Source organism: Lathamus discolor, chromosome 2, assembly GCF_037157495.1.
Source record: "Lathamus discolor isolate bLatDis1 chromosome 2, bLatDis1.hap1, whole genome shotgun sequence".
NCBI lineage: Eukaryota > Metazoa > Chordata > Aves > Psittaciformes > Psittacidae > Lathamus > Lathamus discolor.
In genome coordinates this window covers 59324062-59332538 of record NC_088885.1, presented here as the reverse complement: position 1 = coordinate 59332538, position 8477 = coordinate 59324062, and the positions used below count along the sequence as shown (strand labels likewise).

The 8477-nt window shown below is 55.7% G+C and overlaps 1 long non-coding RNA gene across 1 annotated transcript; it reads left to right on the top strand.

Annotated features, from left to right (window-relative positions):
* Positions 1-3141: 3141 nt before the first annotated feature.
* On the top strand, positions 3142-4942 carry LOC136008145 (uncharacterized). The gene is made up of 2 exons (XR_010609994.1): positions 3142-3292; positions 4560-4942. It is a non-coding gene; the product is annotated as an uncharacterized LOC136008145 (long non-coding RNA).
* The last annotated feature ends 3535 nt before the right edge of the window (positions 4943-8477 follow it).

Genomic DNA, 8477 nt, shown 5'->3' with positions numbered 1-8477 from the left:
CGCAGGCCCGGGAGGAGCGTTGCTTGCGCCGAGCGCTACAGCCACTAATAGAAGAACTTAACTCCTTAGTCAACACAGAGCTTTCATTGAGCACGGTCGCCCTCCTAGATCCGGTCCATGGCCACAGGCATATAGTGGTACAACTGAGATTGGTGATACAACAAGTGCTTCGGTAACTCTGTAGTTTTTGTCATCAGTGTGACCCTACAGTAGAATTATATTGTGGTGGTTGTCAGTCTATAAGGCGTCTTCGCCAGAGTTAGCTGAAACAAAGACCTTTTGTATAGTCTGTCAAATTATCTTTTATGCAACCCGCTTATAGCGCTTCAGAAATATTTAGCTGATTTTAGAAGTACAGATTTTGAATTACTCGAGTTATTTGAAAATCGAGGTTCACTTCATAGAGCTGCATATACGTTTGCTTTACAAGCTGCTTTGCCGTTATAGGTCTCATAATTATAGGGGGTTTGTTACTTTGTTATGCTTTGCAATGTTGTTCTGCTTGTTTACAACGACTCCTGACTCAGTCCTTATTCCTTCATAAAGAAAAAGGGGGAATTGTGGAGGATTGGCTTGTCGAAAAAGGTCAAAAGGTCACGCTCCCATCACCAAGCTGAAACAAGACATCTGTGTAGAAGATGGTGCAAACCTCTCACACCAGATAATGAGGAAATGAAGGACACCGGCAAACAGCAACATACTCTGACCAATCACAGCCAAGGCCACTAAGTGATAAGTGCATGAGAAGGAGGATGGTGGGGGGGTGCACGGTGTAGCTGCAAAAATGGAGAAGCTATAAACCAATGATCTTGTAACATGTAGAAGCTATGAGCCAATGATCTCTCTGTAACCAAACTATAAACATGCAAGCAAGGTATATAAGTATCCATCTGCTTAGCAATAAACGACACTTGTCGGTCATCATCTGATGAGCTCGTCTCCCGGCGATTCCCACACCCCAGCCCGTGGCATAGGAGCTGGGGGAGACACAGGGGGGTGTGTGATCCTTTCCTCCAGGATCCCCCCCACTACCCTTCCCCAAACCTGGACGCACGGATACTTAAGGAGAAAACAAAGCATAAGGGGCTTTGGAGGTGGATACGGAGGGTCCCCCACGCTGCCGCTCAGAACCCCCCATTCTCCAGGACCCCTGCCTGTGGGACCTGCCCCAGCAGAGGGAAATACGAGGGGGGGACGGGACGGGACGGGACGGGACAGGCGGTGGTGCCGGGAGGGTCCCCCCTGTACAGGGAACCCCCGTTTCCCCCCTGCTGCTGCTCCAATGTCACCGCGGCCGCACCTGCTGCTTGGCAAGGGTGCGGGGACCCGGAAGGGGGAAAGGACCCCCCCAAACCCACCCGGGCCGGGTGTAAGGGGATGTGTGTACCCCCCAAATACCCCCGTGAGAGATGGGATGCGGTGGGGGAGTCCCGGAGGGTGCGGTGCCCCCCGAGGGGGATCGCGGAACTCGGGGTACGGGGGAGGGGGTGTCATCCCCGTGATATAGCAATGGGGATCCGGGGCGGGGGGGGACGACACGCGGTGGCGGCTCCCAGGATGCGGCAGTAGGGTGCGGGCGGGGGGGGTTTGCGGTGACCCCCAAATAGGGAGAATGGGGCGGGGGGATCACGGGATGCCGCAATGAGGGGTACGGAGGGAACGCGGTGCCCCCCCAAGTCGGGGGTGAGACGGGGAGGAGGTGCCGGCAGGGGGTTGCAGGCAGGGTTTAGCGTTCCCCTTTCCCCTAGGGAAGGGGGATGCAGGCAGCGGGGTGATGGGGGTTAAAAGGGGTGCTGCCCCCCCACCCCACCCCACCCCCGAGGGGAGGGAAGGAACTGGGGTGTGCGTGGGGTCCTCCGGTGCCGACCTCCCCTTGGCGAAGTAGAGCATCCACAGCTCGTAGAGCCGCTCCCGGGAAGCCATGCCGGGCCGGCACGGCACGGGCAGCTCCGCCCCCCCCCCATGGACGGGCCCTCCCCCAGGTACAGGGGGGGCGGTGACAAGGACCCCCCCAAGTAACTGATGCTAGAAGGGGGAGCTTTTCACAGCCCCCCTTTTACCTTCTCCCCCACGCAGCTCCGCTGCGGGGGGGAGAAGGTAAAAGGGGGGGTGCGAAAAGGTTAAATGCCCCCTTGAAGTAATCGTCCCCTCCAATCAACGCAACTGAGCCTTGCGCGCCCTAGGACAGCGGGGGAATAAGCGTAGCAAGGCCACAAAGAGGATGATTTGGGACAATTTTACCTTTTATTTGTTAAATCCCATTTATTTTGAATCATTTTATGTGCACCCCACCACCGAAGCTCGGCGCTCGATGCGCGCATGCGCGCTGCGGGTTGTACGGAGTATAAGGAGAAGGGGAAAGACGGCGGCGCCCGGCGGTGGTGTGGAGGTGGCACAGGTGGCACCACCACAGGGTGGTGAGGCCCTGGCACAGGTTGCCCAGAGAAGCTGTGGCTGCCCCAGCCCTGGCAGCGTTCAAGGCCAGGTTGGACGGGGCCTGGGGCAACCTGGTCTAGTGGAAGGTGTCCCTGTGTATGCCAGGGGGTTGGAAGTGGGTGATCTTAAGGTCCTTTCCAAACCAAGCCATTCTGTGATTCCATGAAAGATCAGATCTCCCTGTTTTATATGCCCCCAAAAATCTGAAACCAAGGAAAGGGAAGCCAAAAATACAAATGCCAATAAAACAACTCCACAGTATCCTGTTACCTGGAAGCCATTGGAAAGTCATGTGGGAGCAGCCTTGAAGGTAAGCTTTCTGCTGTGCCAAAGCAGAGGAGCCGCACAGGGAAGTGCCATAGTCTCTTAACGTGTCTGTGCGTATTTTCTGCCCGCTTATGATATATAAAAAAGCGTTTCTGAAGCTGATTGCTTATGAAACCGCTGCTTAGCTCATGTTTTCATTGCTGCCTTTTATTAACAGGAAAACCCCACCAAGTTTTTGCAGGGAGCCTTATGAAAGCTCCCGTGGTGACATTAGATCTTGTCAAGGTTAAGGTTGGTTTTCTGTGTATGTTTTAGGAAGCAAATGGTTCTAGCTCCCTAGGCCCTGCTGCGGGGAAAAGCGGGACAGGCTGTGCAGACATCTCCAGAACGAAGGCATTGGGGTTAAGAGCTAAGGAATGGGATTCTTCCTATGTCTTTTATTTTGCAAATAAGGGGAAAGATGGCGGCGCCCGGCGGTGTTGTGGAGGTGGAGGAGGAGGCCCAGGGCCTGGTGTTGGGGAGGCTGGAGGAGGAAGCGCGGCGGCGGCGGCAGGAGAGGCTGCGGGCTCTGAGGCAGCGCACGCTGCAGGTCGGCGAGGGGCTGGCGGTGGGAGGTGTGTGGGGTGGGAGATGGAGGGGTGTGGAGGTCTGGAGTGGGCCTCTGTGTGTGTGTGTGGATGGTCTGAGGTGGGCTTGGTGGTTTGGGGGAGGGGAGAGAAGGGATGTGGGGGTCAGGGGGTCTCCAGTGGGTCTGTAGTTATTTGGGATGTGGGGGGCAGAGGGTGTGGAGAGTAGGTCTAGAGGTGTGAGAAGGATTGGGCAGGGACAGGAGCATCTGAGGGTAGGTGGGAGGTTCAGGGGTGCTAATGGGTCTGGAGCCCCCAGGCTGGGTGTAACGAGGGGTTCAGGTTGTGGGGCATTGGGGGTTTATGGGGCCAAGTGGGAGGAATGGCTGGTGCCTGGTGGGGTGTGTGGGGAAACAATGGGGAGCAGGCTGTGGGGTGGAGAGAGGAGGAGGGGAGAGTAGTGAGGCAGAGGGGGTGCCCTGCTGTGGGGAAGGGGATGTGGGGTGAGAGGGGTGCCAGAAAAAGCAGGGTGTGAGTGCTGGAGGGGGTTTGGGATTTATGTGATGGTCCTGAGCCTCCTTGGTCTTGTCTGTGGGTTTGTGTGGGCTCTGTATGACCCCAGGGCCTGTATGGCCTGTCCTCGGGCTTCCTCTGGCTTTTAGTTCTGCCTTTGCCATCCCTGGCCTTTGCTAACCCCCTCTCCCAGTGCGTGATTCAGCCTCTTGATTTTCCCGTGCTCTCTCCCCAGTTTGCTGTGTTTGCATCACATCTGGCAGCCAGGCCGCAACCTGGTTTGGTGGTGAGGATGGAAAGAGCTTCACCCCGGGACTAATTAATAACATGTTGCGTTTCTCTGCTGCTTTCTGGGCCTTCAGCTTCTCATCCAGGAGATGCTGAGACCTCGTTGCCTGTAGTGCAGGCTTGAGGCTACTGAAGCTGTGTTGCCAAAGCCAGGGTCCAGACATGGTGGTTTTCTTCTTGGATGTGTGTGCTGTGCATGGTGCGGCAGGCTCCTTGCTCCGCCCCAGGGGAATTCACTGTGGTTAGTGTAAACCTTGTGTTGCAGAAGGTGCTGCTGGCAGCAAAATATCTGGGCTCAGTTATTACATTTATCTGAGAACTTTTGCCATTGCTTGGATTCTCACCCAGAAAACTGTGGTTGTTTTTCCTGGTGTCCTTGTTGCCTCTGCAGATGCTGAGCTCAGAACATTACAATGGGGTTTTTATTTTATTTTTTTTTAATTGGGGATGGAGTAAACTTGACAAACTCGGTCATTAATATCTTGGCAGCTCCTGCTGAGGAAGGCGGCCGTGCTCCAGTGTGTCTCTGCACATCCTGGCATCGCTTGGTTCTCCTCTTTTGGGCTAGTAGGGCAGCGCTAGCTCTGCTCCTCTTCCACCACAACATCCTGAATTTGTTGATCCAGCTTAGTATGGACTACTAGCGTGGGAAGACGCTCTGTCCTTCCACTGAGGGCCCTTCTCTTGGGGCCACTAAAGGGAGCCGTGGTTTGGTGGTCAGGCCAAGTGTGTTCTGCTCTGGTTCTTGTCTTGAGGTGTACATTATGGTCGGGGAACTGAGCTTTATGAATCAGGAGAGTGGGATACAGCCCTGTGATGACTCTTACCAGGAAGAAGAACCGTGGAAAAGAAAAGCGTCTCCTAAAAGAAAAGCTCTTTCCTTTATTTTCTGTCCCATCTAGCAAATCTAGAAGGAGCGAGGCGTTGCGGAAGGAGTCATGCGTGGAGTGCTGTTCTCATCTGCGTTATTGCTGTAGGGTTTTTGTTCTTAATTTTAGGTGAGATTTTCTGACGTGGTCTCTGTGAAAGCTAATGTGGCCTTGAGCACTGCCAGGGATGGGGCATCTACCGCTTCTCTGGGCAGACTTCTGTGAGGTTCGGGTATCCTCATCCCTGTGTGTGTCAGCTCCATCACCCATTTGCTCAGGAACCTGAATTTGCTCCCCTTACTTGCACCGTGTGTTTGTAGTACTGCAGAAGCCTCTGGTGACTGAGTAAGCGCCTTGTACCCCAAATACTCTTTTCTCCCTGTCCTTCCTATGTACCTTCCTGGGATAGTTTTTTCCCTTGGTTGTGGATCTCTGGTGTTCCCATACTGAGTCTGTCACCGGATTGAGATCTAGAAGGGAGCCCCTTGTACAAGCCCCCCCCCCAACAGGGGTCCTGGGGGACATGGCGGGGCCAGGGGAGGAGATGGACACAACCGCTGTCCCTGTTCCCAGGTGGCCCCAGGGTCCCCATCCCTCCTGGAACCCCCTGCCATGTGCTGGGAACACGGCAGGGTTTTAGGGAAGAAATAATCCCCTTCACCCCAATCTCTCTGGGACGGACACCCCAGCCCGTGGCATAGGAGCTGGGGGAGACACAGGGGGGTGTGTGATCCTTTCCTCCAGGATCCCCCCCACTACCCTTCCCCAAACCTGGACGCATGGATACTTAAGGAGAAAACAAAGCATAAGGGGCTTTGGAGGTGGATACGGAGGGTCCCCCACGCTGCCGCTCAGAACCCCCCATTCTCCAGGACCCCTGCCTGTGGGACCTGCCCCAGCAGAGGGAAATACGAGGGGGGGACGGGACGGGACGGGACAGGCGGTGGTGCCGGGAGGGTCCCCCCTGTACAGGGAACCCCCGTTTCCCCCCTGCTGCTGCTCCAATGTCACCGCGGCCGCACCTGCTGCTTGGCAAGGGTGCGGGGACCCGGAAGGGGGAAAGGACCCCCCCAAACCCACCCGGGCCGGGTGTAAGGGGATGTGTGTACCCCCCAAATACCCCCGTGAGAGATGGGATGCGGTGGGGGAGTCCCGGAGGGTGCGGTGCCCCCCGAGGGGGATCGCGGAACTCGGGGTACGGGGGGGGGGTGTCATCCCCGTGATAGAGCAATGGGGATCCGGGGCGGGGGGGGACGACACGCGGTGGCGGCTCCCAGGATGCGGCAGTAGGGTGCGGGCGGGGGGGGTTTGCGGTGACCCCCAAATAGGGAGAATGGGGCGGGGGGATCACGGGATGCCGCAATGAGGGGTACGGAGGGAACGCGGTGCCCCCCCAAGTCGGGGGTGAGACGGGGAGGAGGTGCCGGCAGGGGGTTGCAGGCAGGGTTTAGCGTTCCCCTTTCCCCTAGGGAAGGGGGATGCAGGCAGCGGGGTGATGGGGGTTAAAAGGGGTGCTGCCCCCCCACCCCACCCCACCCCCGAGGGGAGGGAAGGAACTGGGGTGTGCGTGGGGTCCTCCGGTGCCGACCTCCCCTTGGCGAAGTAGAGCATCCACAGCTCGTAGAGCCGCTCCCGGGAAGCCATGCCGGGCCGGAACGGCACGGGCAGCTCCGCCCCCCCCCCATGGACGGGCCCTCCCCCAGGTACAGGGGGGGCGGTGACAAGGACCCCCCCAAGTAACTGATGCTAGAAGGGGGAGCTTTTCACAGCCCCCCTTTTACCTTCTCCCCCACGCAGCTCCGCTGCGGGGGGGAGAAGGTAAAAGGGGGGGTGCGAAAAGGTTAAATGCCCCCTTGAAGTAATCGTCCCCTCCAATCAACGCAACTGAGCCTTGCGCGCCCTAGGACAGCGGGGGAATAAGCGTAGCAAGGCCACAAAGAGGATGATTTGGGACAATTTTACCTTTTATTTGTTAAATCCCATTTATTTTGAATCATTTTATGTGCACCCCACCACCGAAGCTCGGCGCTCGGTGGGTTGAAGGCGCTCGGCGCTCGATGCGCGCATGCGCGCTGCGGGTTGTACGGAGTATAAGGAGAAGGGGAAAGACGGCGGCGCCCGGCGGTGGTGTGGAGGTGGCACAGGTGGCACCACCACAGGGTGGTGAGGCCCTGGCACAGGTTGCCCAGAGAAGCTGTGGCTGCCCCAGCCCTGGCAGCGTTCAAGGCCAGGTTGGACGGGGCCTGGGGCAACCTGGTCTAGTGGAAGGTGTCCCTGTGTATGCCAGGGGGTTGGAAGTGGGTGATCTTAAGGTCCTTTCCAAACCAAGCCATTCTGTGATTCCATGAAAGATCAGATCTCCCTGTTTTATATGCCCCCAAAAATCTGAAACCAAGGAAAGGGAAGCCAAAAATAAAAATGCCAATAAAACAACTCCACAGTATCCTGTTACCTGGAAGCCATTGGAAAGTCATGTGGGAGCAGCCTTGAAGGTAAGCTTTCTGCTGTGCCAAAGCAGAGGAGCCGCACAGGGAAGTGCCATAGTCTCTTAACGTGTCTGTGCGTATTTTCTGCCCGCTTATGATATATAAAAAAGCGTTTCTGAAGCTGATTGCTTATGAAACCGCTGCTTAGCTCATGTTTTCATTGCTGCCTTTTATTAACAGGAAAACCCCACCAAGTTTTTGCAGGGAGCCTTATGAAAGCTCCCATGGTGACATTAGATCTTGTCAAGGTTAAGGTTGGTTTTCTGTGTATGTTTTAGGAAGCAAATGGTTCTAGCTCCCTAGGCCCTGCTGCGGGGAAAAGCGGGACAGGCTGTGCAGACATCTCCAGAACGAAGGCATTGGGGTTAAGAGCTAAGGAATGGGATTCTTCCTATGTCTTTTATTTTGCAAATGACTTGAGTATGGGCAGTAGAAGCTGTGTGAGGGCTGGATGGGTCTGGAGCTCGCTCTTTGCCCAAGGGTTGTTGTGCTGATGCTCATGACAGTGGTGAGGCTCCTCCTCACAGTATCCTGTGGTAAAGCCCCACTTATCTTCTCTTTTTTTTTTCTTGCCTAATGTTAAAAATCAGATTAAAATGTTCTCTGTGTGTTCCTCAGGAAGACTTTTATTTTTTTTTTTTTAGCTGAAGAAAACCTTTAACCCAATTTAAGCTTCAGCTTAGCACGACTGTATTTAGTTTAGCAGTTCCTGACTGTCACCTAACTGTCCACTTTGAAGTAGACTCATAGCATCCCAGAATGGTTTGGGTTGAAAAGGACCTTAAAGCTCATCCAGTTCCAACCCCCTGCCACAGGCAGGGGCACCTTCCACTAGACCAGGCTGCTCCAAGGCCCATCCAGCCTGGCCTTGAGCACTGCCAGGGATGGGGCAGCCACAGCTTCTCTGGGCAGACTTCTGTGAGGTTCGGGTATCCTCATCCCTGTGTGTGTCAGCTCCATCACCCATTTGCTCAGGAACCTGAATTTGCTCCCCTTACTTGCACCAAGTGTTTGTAGTACTGCAGAAGCCTCTGGTGACTGAGTAAGCGCCT